Source organism: Triturus cristatus, chromosome 4_1, assembly GCF_964204655.1.
Source record: "Triturus cristatus chromosome 4_1, aTriCri1.1, whole genome shotgun sequence".
NCBI classification, from domain to species: domain Eukaryota; kingdom Metazoa; phylum Chordata; class Amphibia; order Caudata; family Salamandridae; genus Triturus; species Triturus cristatus.
In genome coordinates, this window is record NC_140585.1 from 138,497,930 (window position 1) to 138,518,316 (window position 20,387).

At 38.5% G+C, this 20,387-nt stretch overlaps 14 non-coding genes across 14 annotated transcripts; all 14 read right to left on the reverse strand.

Annotated features, from left to right (window-relative positions):
- Positions 1-750: 750 nt before the first annotated feature.
- On the reverse strand, positions 751-822 carry TRNAC-GCA (transfer RNA cysteine (anticodon GCA)). Its single transcript has one exon. It is a non-coding gene; the product is annotated as a tRNA-Cys (tRNA).
- Positions 823-1,818: 996 nt separating this feature from the next.
- On the reverse strand, positions 1,819-1,890 carry TRNAC-GCA (transfer RNA cysteine (anticodon GCA)). The gene has a single exon. It is a non-coding gene; the product is annotated as a tRNA-Cys (tRNA).
- A 1,008-nt stretch (positions 1,891-2,898) lies between these two features.
- On the reverse strand, positions 2,899-2,970 carry TRNAC-GCA (transfer RNA cysteine (anticodon GCA)). The gene has a single exon. It is a non-coding gene; the product is annotated as a tRNA-Cys (tRNA).
- A 997-nt stretch (positions 2,971-3,967) lies between these two features.
- On the reverse strand, positions 3,968-4,039 carry TRNAC-GCA (transfer RNA cysteine (anticodon GCA)). The gene has a single exon. It is a non-coding gene; the product is annotated as a tRNA-Cys (tRNA).
- Positions 4,040-6,114: 2,075 nt separating this feature from the next.
- Positions 6,115-6,186, reverse strand: TRNAC-GCA (transfer RNA cysteine (anticodon GCA)). The gene has a single exon. It is a non-coding gene; the product is annotated as a tRNA-Cys (tRNA).
- A 1,008-nt stretch (positions 6,187-7,194) lies between these two features.
- TRNAC-GCA (transfer RNA cysteine (anticodon GCA)) lies at positions 7,195-7,266 on the reverse strand. The gene has a single exon. It is a non-coding gene; the product is annotated as a tRNA-Cys (tRNA).
- Positions 7,267-8,263: 997 nt separating this feature from the next.
- Positions 8,264-8,335, reverse strand: TRNAC-GCA (transfer RNA cysteine (anticodon GCA)). The gene has a single exon. It is a non-coding gene; the product is annotated as a tRNA-Cys (tRNA).
- A 5,300-nt stretch (positions 8,336-13,635) lies between these two features.
- On the reverse strand, positions 13,636-13,707 carry TRNAC-GCA (transfer RNA cysteine (anticodon GCA)). The gene has a single exon. It is a non-coding gene; the product is annotated as a tRNA-Cys (tRNA).
- Positions 13,708-14,711: 1,004 nt separating this feature from the next.
- On the reverse strand, positions 14,712-14,783 carry TRNAC-GCA (transfer RNA cysteine (anticodon GCA)). The gene has a single exon. It is a non-coding gene; the product is annotated as a tRNA-Cys (tRNA).
- A 1,008-nt stretch (positions 14,784-15,791) lies between these two features.
- TRNAC-GCA (transfer RNA cysteine (anticodon GCA)) lies at positions 15,792-15,863 on the reverse strand. The gene has a single exon. It is a non-coding gene; the product is annotated as a tRNA-Cys (tRNA).
- A 997-nt stretch (positions 15,864-16,860) lies between these two features.
- TRNAC-GCA (transfer RNA cysteine (anticodon GCA)) lies at positions 16,861-16,932 on the reverse strand. The gene has a single exon. It is a non-coding gene; the product is annotated as a tRNA-Cys (tRNA).
- Positions 16,933-17,940: 1,008 nt separating this feature from the next.
- On the reverse strand, positions 17,941-18,012 carry TRNAC-GCA (transfer RNA cysteine (anticodon GCA)). Its single transcript has one exon. It is a non-coding gene; the product is annotated as a tRNA-Cys (tRNA).
- Positions 18,013-19,009: 997 nt separating this feature from the next.
- Positions 19,010-19,081, reverse strand: TRNAC-GCA (transfer RNA cysteine (anticodon GCA)). The gene has a single exon. It is a non-coding gene; the product is annotated as a tRNA-Cys (tRNA).
- A 1,007-nt stretch (positions 19,082-20,088) lies between these two features.
- On the reverse strand, positions 20,089-20,160 carry TRNAC-GCA (transfer RNA cysteine (anticodon GCA)). Its single transcript has one exon. It is a non-coding gene; the product is annotated as a tRNA-Cys (tRNA).
- Positions 20,161-20,387: the final 227 nt, after the last annotated feature.

Below are 20,387 nucleotides of genomic sequence, written 5' to 3' on the forward strand. Positions count from 1 at the left end.
GAACAGGTTTTTACGAGACTACTTATCTTTGTGGAATGATTACCACAATCACTGATATGGTGGTGAAGTATGATTGTTTTGGGCCAAATTACGGTGAAAAAACATTTCTACATACCACTACAATTTGGTATTTGAAGGTACAACCAAACACCCATTTCATGTACCTTCGATTTAATACATCAGAAAAAGCTATTTTGTGTTCACAAATGGCCTGGTTTCTCAGACCAGCCTGCTTGCACCTGCAACTAGGGTTCGTACATCTTGTACGTGGGCAGCGTATTTTAGTAGAAAGTAAATAGATTATGCATTGCACAAAAATGAAGTGCTTCAAACAAACACATACTTTGTATGCACAGAGAAGAGGTGGAATACATGTAAGACTGAGGACACAGGTTAAATGAGGAATAGATTGACTGCATTGCTGCCCACTTTTCTATGCAATTTCTGTAGTGCGATTGAAGGAAGCACTAAACTGTAAAACAAAGTTGCCAATTGCTTTCATAGTCCATTCCCTTTGTTTGGTGCTGTGAAAGGAAGAGCCAGATTCCAAAATAAATCAATGCTTTTTCAGACATTTCCCATACGGAATACCGAGCCCTGTATAAAAATGCATTTACTCTCAGGTTTTGAGCAGTGACATTGTAATGCTGTTAAAGTGTAAGATCCAAGCGAACACTGACTCTGTCAATGATGAACCAAAGGGGTTTTATGAAAATTCCCAGCTACAAACACAAGAACCAAAACAGGCCAAGGGGACACCTGGATTTGAACCAGGGACCTCTTGATCTGCAGTCAAATGCTCTACCACTGAGCTATATCCCCACCTGTTTGTGAGAGTCAGAATGAAAATATATCAGTACCTCATGAAAGAGTGTGAGCATCATGCTCAGTTGGGCCGGAAAGTACAAGCTTGAAACTGTGGAACAGGAGAAGTAGTTCTTAATATTATTTATTGAAGGAAAACGGGATTGTTTAAAAAAATATTTATATGTTTCATTGTTATTTTATTTGAACAGGCAGTGGTCCATAGGACCAATGCCTGTACATAAAATGCTTGTTTTGAAACATTCTCAAAGGGGAAGAGGTTTTTACGGGACGCCTTATCCTTTCGCGGATTGGTTACCACAATCACCGAGATGGTGGTGAAGTATGATTGTTTTGGGCCAAATGATGGACGAAAAACATTTCTACATACCACTGCAATTTGGTATTTGGAAGGTACACCCAAACGTCCCTTTCAAGTACCATCAATTTAATATATCAGAAAAGGCCATTTTGTGTTCGAAAATGACCTGAGTCTTCGAGCCAGCCTTTTTTCATCTGCAACGAGGGTTCATACATTTTGCACGTAGGCAGAGGTTTTAAGGAGAAATTAAATAGTTTCTACGTTGCACAAGAATGAAGTGCTTTAAACAAACACATATTTTGTATGTACAGAGGAGAGGAGGAATATATGTAAGACTGAGGACACAGGTTAAATGAGAAATAGATTGACTGCAGCGCTGCCGAGTATACTATGCCATTTCTTTAGTGCGCTACAAGGAAGCACCAAACTGTATAACAAAGTTTTCAATTGTTTTCATAGTCATTCTCTTTGCTTGAAGCTGTGAAAGGAAGAGCCGGATTCCAAAATAAATCAATGATGTTTCAGAAAGTTCCCACGCCCTGTGTAAAAATGCATTTATTCCCAGGTTTTGAGCAGTGACACTGTAATGCTAATAAACTATAAGATCCAACTGAACACTGACTCTGTCAATGGTGATCCATAGGGACTTTATGAAAGATCCCAGCTACAAACACCAAAACCAAAATAGGTTTAGGGGACACCCGGATTTGAACCAAGGACCTCTTGATCTGCAGTCAAATGCTCTACCACTGAGCTATATCCCCAACTGTTTTCAAAGATCAGAATGACAATATAACAGTACATCATGAAAGAGTGAGAGGCTCAAGCTCAGTTGGGCCACAAAGTACGAGCTTGAAACTGTGGAAAAGGAGAAGTAGTTCTTAATATTATTAATTAAAGGAAAACAGGATCATTTAAAAAACAAAATGTATATGTTTAATTGTTATTTTATTTGAATAGGCAGTGGTCCATAGGACCAATATCTGTAATTAAAATGTTTGTTTTGAAACATTCTCAAAGAGGAACAGGTTTTTACGAGACTACTTATCTTTGTGGAATGATTACCACAATCACTGATATGGTGGTGAAGTATGATTGTTTTGGGCCAAATTACGGTGAAAAAACATTTCTACATACCACTACAATTTGGTATTTGAAGGTACAACCAAACACCCATTTCATGTACCTTCGATTTAATACATCAGAAAAAGCAATTTTGTGTTCGCAGATGGCCTGGTTTCTCAGACCAGCCTGCTTGCACCTGCAACTAGGGTTCATACATCTTGCACGTGGGCAGCGTTTTTTAGTAGAAAGTAAATAGATTATGCATTGCACAAAAATGAAGTGCTTCAAACAAACACATACTTTGTATGCACAGAGAAGAGGTGGAATACATGTAAGACTGAGGACACAGGTTAAATGAGGAATAGATTGACTGCATTTCTGCCCACTTTTCTATGCAATTTCTGTAGTGCGATCAAAGGAAGCACCAAACTGTAAAACAAAGTTGTCAATTGCTTTCATAGTCCATTCCCTTTGTTTGGTGTTGTGAAAGGAAGAGCCAGATTCCAAAATAAATCAATGCTTTTTCAGACATTTCCCATACGAAATACCGAGCCCTGTATAAAAATGCATTTACTCTCAGGTTTTGAGCAGTGACATTGTAATGCTATTAAAGTGTAAGATCCAAGCGAACACTGACTCTGTCAACGATGATCCAAAGGGGTTTTATGAAAAGTCCCAGCTACAAACACAAGAACCAAAACAGGCCAAGGGGACACCTGGATTTGAACCAGGTACCTCTTGATCTGCAGTCAAATGCTCTACCACTGAGCTATATCCCCACCTGTTTGTGTGAGTCGGAATGAAAATATATCAGTACCTCATGAATGAGTGTGAGCATAATGCTCAGTTGGGCCGGAAAGTACAAGCTTGAAACTGTGGAACAGGAGAAGTAGTTCTTAATATTATTTATTGAAGGAAAACGGGATCGTTTAAAAAAAATATGTATATGTTTCATTGTTATTTTATTTGAACAGGCAGTGGTCCATAGGACCAATGCCTGTACATAAAATGCTTGTTTTGAAACATTCTCAAAGGGGAAGAGGTTTTTACGGGACGGCTTATCCTTTCGCGGATTGGTTACCACAATCACCGAGATAGTGGTGAAGTATGATTGTTTTGGGCCAAATGATGGACGAAAAACATTTCTACATACCACTGCAATTTGGTATTTGGAAGGTACACCCAAACGTCCCTTTCAAGTACCATCAATTTAATATATCAGAAAAGGCCATTTTGTGTTCGAAAATGACCTGAGTCTTCGAGCCAGCCTTTTTTCATCTGCAACGAGGGTTCATACATTTTGCACGTAGGCAGAGGTTTTAAGGAGAAATTAAATAGTTTCTACGTTGCACAAGAATGAAGTGCTTTAAACAAACACATATTTTGTATGCACAGAGGAGAGGAGGAATATATGTAAGACTGAGGACACAGGTTAAATGAGAAATAGATTGACTGCAGCGCTGCCGAGTATACTATGCCATTTCTTTAGTGCGCTACAAGGAAGCAACAAACTGTATAACAAAGTTTTCAATTGTTTTCATAGTGATTCTCTTTGCTTGAAGCTGTGAAAGGAAGAGCCGAATTCCAAAATAAATCAATGATGTTTCAGAAAGTTCCCACGACCTGTGTAAAAATGCATTTATTCCCAGGTTTTGAGCAGTGACACTGTAATGCTAATAAAGTATAAGATCCAACTGAACACTGACTCTGTCAATGGTGATCCATAGGGACTTTATGAAAGATCCCAGCTACAAACACCAAAACCAAAATAGGTTTAGGGGACACCCGGATTTGAACCAGGGACCTCTTGATCTGCAGACAAATGCTCTACCACTGAGCTATATCCCCAACTGTTTTCAAAGATCAGAATGACAATATAACAGTACATCATGAAAGAGTGAGAGGCTCAAGCTCAGTTGGGCCACAAAGTACGAGCTTGAAACTGTGGAAAAGGAGAAGTAGTTCTTAATATTATTAATTAAAGGAAAACAGGATCATTTAAAAAACAAAATGTATATGTTTAATTGTTATTTTATTTGAATAGGCAGTGGTCCATAGGACCAATATCTGTAATTAAAATGTTTGTTTTGAAACATTCTCAAAGGGGAAGAGGTTTTTACGAGACTACTTATCTTTGTGGATTGATTACCACAATCACTGATATGGTGGTGAAGTATGATTGTTTTGGGCCAAATTACGGTGAAAAAACATTTCTGCATACCACTACAATTTGGTATTTGAAGGTACAACCAAACACCCCTTTCATGTACCTTCGATTTAAAACGTCAGAAAAAGCTATTTTGTGTTCGCAAATGGCCTGGTTTCTCAGACCAGCCTGCTTGCACCTGCAACTAGGGTTCGTACATCTTTACGTGGGCAGCGTATTTTAGTAGAAAGTAAATAGATTATGCATTGCACAAAAATGAAGTGCTTCAAACAAACACATACTTTGTATGCACAGAGAAGAGGTGGAATACATGTAAGACTGAGGACACAGGTTAAATGAGGAATAGATTGACTGCATTGCTGCCCACTTTTCTATGCAATTTCTGTAGTCCGATCAAAGGAAGCACCAAACTGTAAAACAAAGTTGTCAATTGCTTTCATAGTCCATTCCCTTTGTTTGGTGCTGTGAAAGGAAGAGCCAGATTCCAAAATAAATCAATGCTGTTTCAGAAATTTCCCATACGGAATACCGATCCCTGTGTAAAAATGCATTTACTCTCAGGTTTTGAGCAGTGACATTGTAATGCTATTAAAGTGTAAGATCCAAGCGAACACTGACTCTGTCAATGATGATCCAAAGGGGCTTTATGAAAGTCCCAGCTACAAACACAAGAACCAAAACAGGCTAAGGTGACACCTGGATTTGTTCCAGGGACCTCTTGATCTGCAGTCAAATGCTCTACCACTGAGCTATATCCCCACCTGTTTGTGATAGTCGGAATGAAAATATATCAGTACCTCATGAAAGAGTGTGAGCATCATGCTCAGTTGGGCCGGAAAGTACAAGCTTGAAACTGTGGAACAGGAGAAGTAGTTCTTAATATTATTTATTGAAGGAAAACGGGATCGTTTAAAAAAAATATTTATATGTTTCATTGTTATTTTATTTGAACAGGCAGTGGTCCATAGGACCAATGCCTGTACATAAAATGCTTGTTTTGAAACATTCTCAAAGGGGAAGAGGTTTTTACGGGACGCCTTATCCTTTCGCGGATTGGTTACCACAATCACCGAGATGGTGGTGAAGTATGATTGTTTTGGGCCAAATGATGGACGAAAAACATTTCTACATACCACTGCAATTTGGTATTTGGAAGGTACACCCAAACGTCCCTTTCAAGTACCATCAATTTAATATATCAGAAAAGGCCATTTTGTGTTCGAAAATGACCTGAGTCTTCGAGCCAGCCTTTTTTCATCTGCAACGAGGGTTCATACATTTTGCACGTAGGCAGAGGTTTTAAGGAGAAATTAAATAGTTTCTACGTTGCACAAGAATGAAGTGCTTTAAACAAACACATATTTTGTATGCACAGAGGAGAGGAGGAATATATGTAAGACTGAGGACACAGGTTAAATGAGAAATAGATTGACTGCAGCGCTGCCGAGTATACTATGCCATTTCTTTAGTGCGCTACAAGGAAGCAACAAACTGTATAACAAAGTTTTCAATTGTTTTCATAGTGATTCTCTTTGCTTGAAGCTGTGAAAGGAAGAGCCGAATTCCAAAATAAATCAATGATGTTTCAGAAAGTTCCCACGACCTGTGTAAAAATGCATTTATTCCCAGGTTTTGAGCAGTGACACTGTAATGCTAATAAAGTATAAGATCCAACTGAACACTGACTCTGTCAATGGTGATCCATAGGGACTTTATGAAAGATCCCAGCTACAAACACCAAAACCAAAATAGGTTTAGGGGACACCCGGATTTGAACCAGGGACCTCTTGATCTGCAGACAAATGCTCTACCACTGAGCTATATCCCCAACTGTTTTCAAAGATCAGAATGACAATATAACAGTACATCATGAAAGAGTGAGAGGCTCAAGCTCAGTTGGGCCACAAAGTACGAGCTTGAAACTGTGGAAAAGGAGAAGTAGTTCTTAATATTATTAATTAAAGGAAAACAGGATCATTTAAAAAACAAAATGTATATGTTTAATTGTTATTTTATTTGAATAGGCAGTGGTCCATAGGACCAATATCTCTAATTAAAATGTTTGTTTTGAAACATTCTCAAAGGGGAAGAGGTTTTTACGAGACTACTTATCTTTGTGGATTGATTACCACAATCACTGATATGGTGGTGAAGTATGATTGTTTTGGGCCAAATTACGGTGAAAAAACATTTCTGCATACCACTACAATTTGGTATTTGAAGGTACAACCAAACACCCCTTTCATGTACCTTCGATTTAATACATCAGAAAAAGCTATTTTTCGTTCGCAAATGGCCTGGTTTCTCAGACCAGCCTGCTTGCACCTGCAACTAGGGTTCGTACATCTTGTACGTGGGCAGCGTATTTTAGTAGAAAGTAAATAGATTATGCATTGCACAAAAATGAAGTGCTTCAAACAAACACATACTTTGTATGCACAGAGAAGAGGTGGAATACATGTAAGACTGAGGACACAGGTTAAATGAGGAATAGATTGACTGCATTGCTGCCCACTTTTCTATGCAATTTCTGTAGTGCGATTGAAGGAAGCACTAAACTGTAAAACAAAGTTGCCAATTGCTTTCATAGTCCATTCCCTTTGTTTGGTGCTGTGAAAGTAAGAGCCAGATTCCAAAATAAATCAATGCTTTTTCAGACATTTCCCATACGGAATACCGAGCCCTGTATAAAAAAGCATTTACTCTCAGGTTTTGAGCAGTGACATTGTAATGCTGTTAAAGTGTAAGATCCAAGCGAACACTGACTCTGTCAATGATGAACCAAAGGGGTTTTATGAAAAGTCCCAGCTACAAACACAAGAACCAAAACAGGCCAAGGGGACACCTGGATTTGAACCAGGGACCTCTTGATCTGCAGTCAAATGCTCTACCACTGAGCTATATCCCCACCTGTTTGTGAAAGTCGGAATGAAAATATATCAGTACCTCATGAAAGAGTGTGAGCATCATGCTCAGTTGGGCCGGAAAGTACAAGCTTGAAACTGTGGAACAGGAGAAGTAGTTCTTAATATTATTTATTGAAGGAAAACGGGATCGTTTAAAAAAAATATTTATATGTTTCATTGTTATTTTATTTGAACAGGCAGTGGTCCATAGGACCAATGCCTGTACATAAAATGCTTGTTTTGAAACATTCTCAAAGGGGAAGAGGTTTTTACGGGACGCCTTATCCTTTCGCGGATTGGTTACCACAATCACCGAGATGGTGGTGAAGTATGATTGTTTTGGGCCAAATGATGGACGAAAAACATTTCTACATACCACTGCAATTTGGTATTTGGAAGGTACACCCAAACGTCCCTTTCAGGTAACATCAATTTAATATATCAGAAAAGGCCATTTTGTGTTCGAAAATGACCTGAGTCTTCGAGCCAGCCTTTTTTCATCTGCAACGAGGGTTCATACATTTTGCACGTAGGCAGAGGTTTTAAGGAGAAATTAAATAGTTTCTACGTTGCACAAGAATGAAGTGCTTTAAACAAACACATATTTTGTATGCACAGAGGAGAGGAGGAATATATGTAAGACTGAGGACACAGGTTATATGAGAAATAGATTGACTGCAGCGCTGCCGAGTATACTATGCCATTTCTTTAGTGCGCTACAAGGAAGCACCAAACTGTATAACAAAGTTTTCAATTGTTTTCATAGTGATTCTCTTTGCTTGAAGCTGTGAAAGGAAGAGCCGGATTCCAAAATAAATCAATGATGTTTCAGAAAGTTCCCACGCCCTGTGTAAAAATGCATTTATTCCCAGCTTTTGAGCAGTGACACTGTAATGCTAATAAAGTATAAGATCCAACTGAACACTGACTCTGTCAATGGTGATCCAAAGGGACTTTATGAAAGATCCTAGCTACAAACACCAGAACCAAAATAGGTTTAGGGGACACCCGGATTTGAACCAGGGACCTCTTGATCTGCAGTCAAATGCTCTACCACTGAGCTATATCCCCAACTGTTTTCAAAGATCAGAATGACAATATAACAGTACATCATGAAAGAGTGAGAGGCTCAAGCTCAGTTGGGCCACAAAGTACGAGCTTGAAACTGTGGAAAAGGAGAAGTAGTTCTTAATATTATTAATTAAAGGAAAACAGGATCATTTAAAAAACAAAATGTATATGTTTAATTGTTATTTTATTTGAATAGGCAGTGGTCCATAGGACCAATATCTGTAATTAAAATGTTTGTTTTGAAACATTCTCAAAGAGGAACAGGTTTTTACGAGACTACTTATCTTTGTGGATTGATTACCACAATCACTGATATGGTGGTGAAGTATGATTGTTTTGGGCCAAATTACGGTGAAAAAACATTTCTGCATACCACTACAATTTGGTATTTGAAGGTACAACCAAACACCCCTTTCATGTACCTTCGATTTAAAACGTCAGAAAAAGCTATTTTGTGTTCGCAAATGGCCTGGTTTCTCAGACCAGCCTGCTTGCACCTGCAACTAGGGTTCGTACATCTTTACGTGGGCAGCGTATTTTAGTAGAAAGTAAATAGATTATGCATTGCACAAAAATGAAGTGCTTCAAACAAACACATACTTTGTATGCACAGAGAAGAGGTGGAATACATGTAAGACTGAGGACACAGGTTAAATGAGGAATAGATTGACTGCATTGCTGCCCACTTTTCTATGCAATTTCTGTAGTCCGATCAAAGGAAGCACCAAACTGTAAAACAAAGTTGTCAATTGCTTTCATAGTCCATTCCCTTTGTTTGGTGCTGTGAAAGGAAGAGCCAGATTCCAAAATAAATCAATGCTGTTTCAGAAATTTCCCATACGGAATACCGATCCCTGTGTAAAAATGCATTTACTCTCAGGTTTTGAGCAGTGACATTGTAATGCTATTAAAGTGTAAGATCCAAGCGAACACTGACTCTGTCAATGATGATCCAAAGGGGCTTTATGAAAGTCCCAGCTACAAACACAAGAACCAAAACAGGCTAAGGTGACACCTGGATTTGTTCCAGGGACCTCTTGATCTGCAGTCAAATGCTCTACCACTGAGCTATATCCCCACCTGTTTGTGATAGTCGGAATGAAAATATATCAGTACCTCATGAAAGAGTGTGAGCATCATGCTCAGTTGGGCCGGAAAGTACAAGCTTGAAACTGTGGAACAGGAGAAGTAGTTCTTAATATTATTTATTGAAGGAAAACGGGATCGTTTAAAAAAAATATTTATATGTTTCATTGTTATTTTATTTGAACAGGCAGTGGTCCATAGGACCAATGCCTGTACATAAAATGCTTGTTTTGAAACATTCTCAAAGGGGAAGAGGTTTTTACGGGACGCCTTATCCTTTCGCGGATTGGTTACCACAATCACCGAGATGGTGGTGAAGTATGATTGTTTTGGGCCAAATGATGGACGAAAAACATTTCTACATACCACTGCAATTTGGTATTTGGAAGGTACACCCAAACGTCCCTTTCAAGTACCATCAATTTAATATATCAGAAAAGGCCATTTTGTGTTCGAAAATGACCTGAGTCTTCGAGCCAGCCTTTTTTCATCTGCAACGAGGGTTCATACATTTTGCACGTAGGCAGAGGTTTTAAGGAGAAATTAAATAGTTTCTACGTTGCACAAGAATGAAGTGCTTTAAACAAACACATATTTTGTATGCACAGAGGAGAGGAGGAATATATGTAAGACTGAGGACACAGGTTAAATGAGAAATAGATTGACTGCAGCGCTGCCGAGTATACTATGCCATTTCTTTAGTGCGCTACAAGGAAGCACCAAACTGTATAACAAAGTTTTCAATTGTTTTCATAGTGATTCTCTTTGCTTGAAGCTGTGAAAGGAAGAGCCGGATTCCAAAATAAATCAATGATGTTTCAGAAAGTTCCCACGCCCTGTGTAAAAATGGATTTATTCCCAGGTTTTGAGCATTGACACTGTAATGCTAATAAAGTATAAGATCCAACTGAACACTGACTCTGTCAATGGTGATTCATAGGGACTTTATGAAAGATCCCAGCTACAAACACCAAAACCAAAATAGGTTTAGGGGACACCCGGATTTGAACCAGGGACCTCTTGATCTGCAGTTAATGCTCTACCACTGAGCTATATCCCCAACTGTTTTCAAAGATCAGAATGACAATATAACAGTACATCATGAAAGAGTGAGAGGCTCAAGCTCAGTTGGGCCACAAAGTACGAGCTTGAAACTGTGGAAAAGGAGAAGTAGTTCTTAATATTATTAATTAAAGGAAAACAGGATCATTTAAAAAACAAAATGTATATGTTTAATTGTTATTTTATTTGAATAGGCAGTGGTCCATAGGACCAATATCTGTAATTAAAATGTTTGTTTTGAAACATTCTCAAAGAGGAACAGGTTTTTACGAGACTACTTATCTTTGTGGATTGATTACCACAATCACTGATATGGTGGTGAAGTATGATTGTTTTGGGCCAAATTACGGTGAAAAAACATTTCTGCATACCACTACAATTTGGTATTTGAAGGTACAACCAAACACCCCTTTCATGTACCTTCGATTTAAAACGTCAGAAAAAGCTATTTTGTGTTCGCAAATGGCCTGGTTTCTCAGACCAGCCTGCTTGCACCTGCAACTAGGGTTCGTACATCTTTACGTGGGCAGCGTATTTTAGTAGAAAGTAAATAGATTATGCATTGCACAAAAATGAAGTGCTTCAAACAAACACATACTTTGTATGCACAGAGAAGAGGTGGAATACATGTAAGACTGAGGACACAGGTTAAATGAGGAATAGATTGACTGCATTGCTGCCCACTTTTCTATGCAATTTCTGTAGTCCGATCAAAGGAAGCACCAAACTGTAAAACAAAGTTGTCAATTGCTTTCATAGTCCATTCCCTTTGTTTGGTGCTGTGAAAGGAAGAGCCAGATTCCAAAATAAATCAATGCTGTTTCAGAAATTTCCCATACGGAATACCGATCCCTGTGTAAAAATGCATTTACTCTCAGGTTTTGAGCAGTGACATTGTAATGCTATTAAAGTGTAAGATCCAAGCGAACACTGACTCTGTCAATGATGATCCAAAGGGGCTTTATGAAAGTCCCAGCTACAAACACAAGAACCAAAACAGGCTAAGGTGACACCTGGATTTGTTCCAGGGACCTCTTGATCTGCAGTCAAATGCTCTACCACTGAGCTATATCCCCACCTGTTTGTGATAGTCGGAATGAAAATATATCAGTACCTCATGAAAGAGTGTGAGCATCATGCTCAGTTGGGCCGGAAAGTACAAGCTTGAAACTGTGGAACAGGAGAAGTAGTTCTTAATATTATTTATTGAAGGAAAACGGGATCGTTTAAAAAAAATATTTATATGTTTCATTGTTATTTTATTTGAACAGGCAGTGGTCCATAGGACCAATGCCTGTACATAAAATGCTTGTTTTGAAACATTCTCAAAGGGGAAGAGGTTTTTACGGGACGCCTTATCCTTTCGCGGATTGGTTACCACAATCACCGAGATGGTGGTGAAGTATGATTGTTTTGGGCCAAATGATGGACGAAAAACATTTCTACATACCACTGCAATTTGGTATTTGGAAGGTACACCCAAACGTCCCTTTCAAGTACCATCAATTTAATATATCAGAAAAGGCCATTTTGTGTTCGAAAATGACCTGAGTCTTCGAGCCAGCCTTTTTTCATCTGCAACGAGGGTTCATACATTTTGCACGTAGGCAGAGGTTTTAAGGAGAAATTAAATAGTTTCTACGTTGCACAAGAATGAAGTGCTTTAAACAAACACATATTTTGTATGCACAGAGGAGAGGAGGAATATATGTAAGACTGAGGACACAGGTTAAATGAGAAATAGATTGACTGCAGCGCTGCCGAGTATACTATGCCATTTCTTTAGTGCGCTACAAGGAAGCACCAAACTGTATAACAAAGTTTTCAATTGTTTTCATAGTGATTCTCTTTGCTTGAAGCTGTGAAAGGAAGAGCCGGATTCCAAAATAAATCAATGATGTTTCAGAAAGTTCCCACGCCCTGTGTAAAAATGGATTTATTCCCAGGTTTTGAGCATTGACACTGTAATGCTAATAAAGTATAAGATCCAACTGAACACTGACTCTGTCAATGGTGATTCATAGGGACTTTATGAAAGATCCCAGCTACAAACACCAAAACCAAAATAGGTTTAGGGGACACCCGGATTTGAACCAGGGACCTCTTGATCTGCAGTTAATGCTCTACCACTGAGCTATATCCCCAACTGTTTTCAAAGATCAGAATGACAATATATCAGTACATCATGAAAGAGTGAGAGGCTCAAGCTCAGTTGGGCCACAAAGTACGAGCTTGAAACTGTGGAAAAGGAGAAGTAGTTCTTAATATTATTAATTAAAGGAAAACAGGATCATTTAAAAAACAAAATGTATATGTTTAATTGTTATTTTATTTGAATAGGCAGTGGTCCATAGGACCAATATCTCTAATTAAAATGTTTGTTTTGAAACATTCTCAAAGGGGAAGAGGTTTTTACGAGACTACTTATCTTTGTGGATTGATTACCACAATCACTGATATGGTGGTGAAGTATGATTGTTTTGGGCCAAATTACGGTGAAAAAACATTTCTGCATACCACTACAATTTGGTATTTGAAGGTACAACCAAACACCCCTTTCATGTACCTTCGATTTAATACATCAGAAAAAGCTATTTTGTGTTCGCAAATGGCCTGGTTTCTCAGACCAGCCTGCTTGCACCTGCAACTAGGGTTCGTACATCTTGTACGTGGGCAGCGTATTTTAGTAGAAAGTAAATAGATTATGCATTGCACAAAAATGAAGTGCTTCAAACAAACACATACTTTGTATGCACAGAGAAGAGGTGGAATACATGTAAGACTGAGGACACAGGTTAAATGAGGAATAGATTGACTGCATTGCTGCCCACTTTTCTATGCAATTTCTGTAGTGCGATTGAAGGAAGCACTAAACTGTAAAACAAAGTTGTCAATTGCTTTCATAGTCCATTCCCTTTGTTTGGTGCTGTGAAAGGAAGAGCCAGATTCCAAAATAAATCAATGCTTTTTCAGACATTTCCCACACGGAATACCGAGCCCTGTATAAAGATGCATTTACTCTCAGGTTTTGAGCAGTGACATTGTAATGCTGTTAAAGTGTAAGATCCAAGCGAACACTGACTCTGTCAATGATGATCCAAAGGGGTTTTATGAAAAGTCCCAGATACAAACACAAGAACCAAAACAGGCTAAGGGGACACCTGGATTTGAACCAGGGACCTCGTGATCTGCAGTCAAATGCTCTACCACTGAGCTATATCCCCACCTGTTTGTGAGAGTCGGAATGAAAATATATCAGTACCTCATGAAAGAGTGTGAGCATCATGCTCAGTTGGGCCGGAAAGTACAAGCTTGAAACTGTGGAACAGGAGAAGTAGTTCTTAATATTATTTATTGAAGGAAAACGGGATCGTTTAAAAAAAATATTTATATGTTTCATTGTTATTTTATTTGAACAGGCAGTGGTCCATAGGACCAATGCCTGTACATAAAATGCTTGTTTTGAAACATTCTCAAAGGGGAAGAGGTTTTTACGGGACGCCTTATCCTTTCGCAGATTGGTTACCACAATCACCAAGATGGTGGTGAAGTATGATTGTTTTGGGCCAAATGATGGACGAAAAACATTTCTACATACCACTGCAATTTGGTATTTGGAAGGTACACCCAAATGTCCCTTTCAAGTACCATCAATTTAATATATCAGAAAAGGCCATTTTGTGTTCGAAAATGACCTGAGTCTTCGAGCCAGCCTTTTTTCATCTGCAACGAGGGTTCATACATTTTGCACGTAGGCAGAGGTTTTAAGGAGAAATTAAATAGTTTCTACGTTGCACAAGAATGAAGTGCTTTAAACAAACACATATTTTGTATGCACAGAGGAGAGGAGGAATATATGTAAGACTGAGGACACATGTTAAATGAGAAATAGATTGACTGCAGCGCTGCCGAGTATACTATGCCATTTCTTTAGTGCGCTACAAGGAAGCACCAAACTGTATAACAAAGTTTTCAATTGTTTTCATAGTCATTCTCTTTGTTTGAAGCTGTGAAAGGAAGAGCCGGATTCCAAAATAAATCAATGATGTTTCAGAAAGTTCCCACGCCCTGTGTAAAAATGCATTTATTCCCAGGTTTTGACTTTTGAGCAGTGACACTGTAATGCTAATAAAGTATAAGATCCAACTGAACACAGACTCTGTCAATGGTGATCCAAAGGGACTTTATGAAAGATCCTAGCTACAAACACCAGAACCAAAATAGGTTTAGGGGACACCCGGATTTGAACCAGGGACCTCTTGATCTGCAGTCAAATGCTCTACCACTGAGCTATATCCCCAACTGTTTTCAAAGATCAGAATGACAATATAACAGTACATCATGAAAGAGTGAGAGGCTCAAGCTCAGTTGGGCCACAAAGTACGAGCTTGAAACTGTGGAAAAGGAGAAGTAGTTCTTAATATTATTAATTAAAGGAAAACAGGATCATTTAAAAAACAAAATGTATATGTTTAATTGTTATTTTATTTGAATAGGCAGTGGTCCATAGGACCAATATCTGTAATTAAAATGTTTGTTTTGAAACATTCTCAAAGAGGAACAGGTTTTTACGAGACTACTTATCTTTGTGGAATGATTACCACAATCACTGATATGGTGGTGAAGTATGATTGTTTTGGGCCAAATTACGGTGAAAAAACATTTCTACATACCACTACAATTTGGTATTTGAAGGTACAACCAAACACCCATTTCATGTACCTTCGATTTAATACATCAGAAAAAGCAATTTTGTGTTCGCAAATGGCCTGGTTTCTCAGACCAGCCTGCTTGCACCTGCAACTAGGGTTCATACATCTTGTACGTGGGCAGCGTTTTTTAGTAGAAAGTAAATAGATTATGCATTGCACAAAAATGAAGTGCTTCAAACAAACACATACTTTGTATGCACAGAGAAGAGGTGGAATACATGTAAGACTGAGGACACAGGTTAAATGAGGAATAGATTGACTGCATTTCTGCCCACTTTTCTATGCAATTTCTGTAGTGCGATCGAAGGAAGCACCAAACTGTAAAACAAAGTTGTCAATTGCTTTCATAGTCCATTCCCTTTGTTTGGTGCTGTGAAAGGAAGAGCCAGATTCCAAAATAAATCAATGCTTTTTCAGACATTTCCCATACGAAATACCGAGCCCTGTATAAAAATGCATTTACTCTCAGGTTTTGAGCAGTGACATTGTAATGCTATTAAAGTGTAAGATCCAAGCGAACACTGACTCTGTCAATGATGATCCAAAGGGGTTTTATGAAAAGTCCCAGCTACAAACACAAGAACCAAAACAGGCCAAGGGGACACCTGGATTTGAACCAGGGACCTCTTGATCTGCAGTCAAATGCTCTACCACTGAGCTATATCCCCACCTGTTTGTGTGAGTCGGAATGAAAATATATCAGTACCTCATGAAAGAGTGTGAGCATAATGCTCAGTTGGGCCGGAAAGTACAAGCTTGAAACTGTGGAACAGGAGAAGTAGTTCTTAATATTATTTATTGAAGGAAAACGGGATCGTTTAAAAAAAATATTTATATGTTTCATTGTTATTTTATTTGAACAGGCAGTGGTCCATAGGACAGAATGCCTGTACATAAAATGCTTGTTTTGAAACATTCTCAAAGGGGAAGAGGTTTTTACGGGACGCCTTATCCTTTCGCGGATTGGTTACCACAATCACCGAGATGGTGGTGAAGTATGATTGTTTTGGGCCAAATGATGGACGAAAAACATTTCTACATACCACTGCAATTTGGTATTTGGAAGGTACACCCAAACGTCCCTTTCAAGTACCATCAATTTAATATATCAGAAAAGGCCATTTTTTGTTCGAAAATGGCCTGAGTCTTCGAGCCAGCCTTTTTTCAGCTGCAACGAGGGTTCATACATTTTGCACGTAGGCAGAGGTTTTAAGTAGAAATTAAATAGTTTCTACGTTGCACAAGAATGAAGTGCTTTAAACAAACACATATTTTGTATGCACAGAGGAGAGGAGAATATATGTAAGACTGAGGACACAGGTTAAATGAGAAATAGATTGACTGCAGCGCTGCCGAGTATACTATGCCATTTCTTTAGTGCGCTACAAGGAAGCACCAAACTGTATAACAAAGTTTTCAATTGTTTTCATAGTCATTCTCTTTGCTTGAAGCTGTGAAAGGAAGAGCCGGATTCCAAAATAAATCAATGATGTTTCAGAAAGTTCCCACGCCCTGTGTAAAAATGCATTTATTCCCAGGTTTTGAGCAGTGACACTGTAATGCTAATAAAGTATAAGATCCAACTGAACACTGACTCTGTCAATGGTGATCCATAGGGACTTTATGAAAGATCCCAGCTACAAACACCAAAACCAAAATAGGTTTAGGGGACACCCGGATTTGAACCAGGGACCTCTTGATCTGCAGTCAAATGCTCTACCACTGAGCTATATCCCCAACTGTTTTCAAAGATCAGAATGACAATATATCAGTACATCATGAAAGAGTGAGAGGCTCAAGCTCAGTTGGGCCACAAAGTACGAGCTTGAAACTGTGGAAAAGGAGAAGTAGTTCTTAATATTATTAATTAAAGGAAAACAGGATCATTTAAAAAACAAAATGTATATGTTTAATTGTTATTTTATTTGAATAGGCAGTGGTCCATAGGACCAATATCTCTAATTAAAATGTTTGTTTTGAAACATTCTCAAAGGGGAAGAGGTTTTTACGAGACTACTTATCTTTGTGGATTGATTACCACAATCACTGATATGGTGGTGAAGTATGATTGTTTTGGGCCAAATTACGGTGAAAAAACATTTCTGCATACCACTACAATTTGGTATTTGAAGGTACAACCAAACACCCCTTTCATGTACCTTCGATTTAATACATCAGAAAAAGCTATTTTGTGTTCGCAAATGGCCTGGTTTCTCAGACCAGCCTGCTTGCACCTGCAACTAGGGTTCGTACATCTTGTACGTGGGCAGCGTATTTTAGTAGAAAGTAAATAGATTATGCATTGCACAAAAATGAAGTGCTTCAAACAAACACATACTTTGTATGCACAGAGAAGAGGTGGAATACATGTAAGACTGAGGACACAGGTTAAATGAGGAATAGATTGACTGCATTGCTGCCCACTTTTCTATGCAATTTCTGTAGTGCGATTGAAGGAAGCACTAAACTGTAAAACAAAGTTGCCAATTGCTTTCATAGTCCATTCCCTTTGTTTGGTGTTGTGAAAGGAAGAGCCAGATTCCAAAATAAATCAATGCTTTTTCAGACATTTCCCATACGGAATACCGAGCCCTGTATAAAAATGCATTTACTCTCAGGTTTTGAGCAGTGACATTGTAATGCTGTTAAAGTGTGAGATCCAAGCGAACACTGACTCTGTCAATGATGATCCAAAGGGGTTTTATGAAAAGTCCCAGCTACAAACACAAGAACCAAAACAGGCCAAGGGGACACCTGGATTTGAACCAGGGACCTCTTGATCTGCAGTCAAATGCTCTGCCACTGAGCTATATCCCCACCTGTTTGTGAGAGTCGGAATGAAAATATATCAGTACCTCATGAAAGAGTGTGAGCATCATGCTCAGTTGGGCCGGAAAGTACAAGCTTGAAACTGTGGAACAGGAGAAGTAGTTCTTAATATTATTTATTGAAGGAAAACGGGATCGTTTAAAAAAAATATTTATATGTTTCATTGTTATTTTATTTGAACAGGCAGTGGTCCATAGGACCAATGCCTGTACATAAAATGCTTGTTTTGAAACATTCTCAAAGGGGAACAGGTTTTTACGGGACGCCTTATCCTTTCGCGGATTGGTTACCACAATCACCGAGATGGTGGTGAAGTATGATTGTTTTGGGCCAAATGATGGACGAAAAACATTTCTACATACCACTGCAATTTGGTATTTGGAAGGTACACCCAAACGTCCCTTTCAAGTACCATCAATTTAATATATCAGAAAAGACCATTTTGTGTTCGAAAATGGCCTGAGTCTTCGAGCCAGCCTTTTTTCATCTGCAACGAGGGTTCATACATTTTGCACGTAGGCAGAGGTTTTAAGGAGAAATTAAATAGTTTCTACGTTGCACAAGAATGAAGTGCTTTAAACAAACACATATTTTGTATGCACAGAGGAGAGGAGGAATATATGTAAGACTGAGGACACAGGTTAAATGAGAAATAGATTGACTGCAGCGCTGCCGAGTATACTATGCCATTTCTTTAGTGCGCTACAAGGAAGCACCAAACTGTATAACAAAGTTTTCAATTGTTTTCATAGTGATTCTCTTTGCTTGAAGCTGTGAAAGGAAGAGCCGGATTCCAAAATAAATCAATGATGTTTCAGAAAGTTCCCACGCCCTGTGTAAAAATGCATTTATTCCCAGGTTTTGAGCAGTGACACTGTAATGCTAATAAAGTATAAGATCCAACTGAACACTGACTCTGTCAATGGTGATTCATAGGGACTTTATGAAAGATCCCAGCTACAAACACCAAAACCAAAATAGGTTTAGGGGACACCCGGATTTGAACCAGGGACCTCTTGATCTGCAGTCAAATGCTCTACCACTGAGCTATATCCCCAACTGTTTTCAAAGATCAGAATGACAATATATCAGTACATCATGAAAGAGTGAGAGGCTCAAGCTCAGTTGGGCCACAAAGTACGAGCTTGAAACTGTGGAAAAGGAGAAGTAGTTCTTAATATTATTAATTAAAGGAAAACAGATCATTTAAAAAACAAAATGTATATGTTTAATTGTTATTTTATTTGAATAGGCAGTGGTCCATAGGACCAATATCTCTAATTAAAATGTTTGTTTTGAAACATTCTCAAAGGGGAAGAGGTTTTTACGAGACTACTTATCTTTGTGGATTGATTACCACAATCACTGATATGGTGGTGAAGTATGATTGTTTTGGGCCAAATTACGGTGAAAAAACATTTCTGCATACCACTACAATTTGGTATTTGAAGGTACAACCAAACACCCCTTTCATGTACCTTCGATTTAATACATCAGAAAAAGCTATTTTGTGTTCGCAAATGGCCTGGTTTCTCAGACCAGCCTGCTTGCACCTGCAACTAGGGTTCGTACATCTTGTACGTGGGCAGCGTATTTTAGTAGAAAGTAAATAGATTATGCATTGCACAAAAATGAAGTGCTTCAAACAAACACATACTTTGTATGCACAGAGAAGAGGTGGAATACATGTAAGACTGAGGACACAGGTTAAATGAGGAATAGATTGACTGCATTGCTGCCCACTTTTCTATGCAATTTCTGTAGTGCGATTGAAGGAAGCACTAAACTGTAAAACAAAGTTGTCAATTGCTTTCATAGTCCATTCCCTTTGTTTGGTGCTGTGAAAGGAAGAGCCAGATTCCAAAATAAATCAATGCTTTTTCAGACATTTCCCATACGGAATACCGAGCCCTGTATAAAAATGCATTTACTCTCAGGTTTTGAGCAGTGACATTGTAATGCTGTTAAAGTGTAAGATCCAAGCGAACACTGACTCTGTCAATGATGATCCAAAGGGGTTTTATGAAAAGTCCCAGCTACAAACACAAGAACCAAAACAGGCTAAGGGGACACCTGGATTTGAACCAGGGACCTCTTGATCTGCAGTCAAATGCTCTACCACTGAGCTATATCCCCACCTGTTTGTGAGAGTCGGAATGAAAATATATCAGTACGTCATGAAAGAGTGTGAGCATCATGCTCAGTTGGGCCGGAAAGTACAAGCTTGAAACTGTGGAACAGGAGAAGTAGTTCTTAATATTATTTATTGAAGGAAAACAGGATCGTTTAAAAAAAATATTTATATGTTTCATTGTTATTTTATTTGAACAGGCAGTGGTCATTAGGACCAATGCCTGTACATA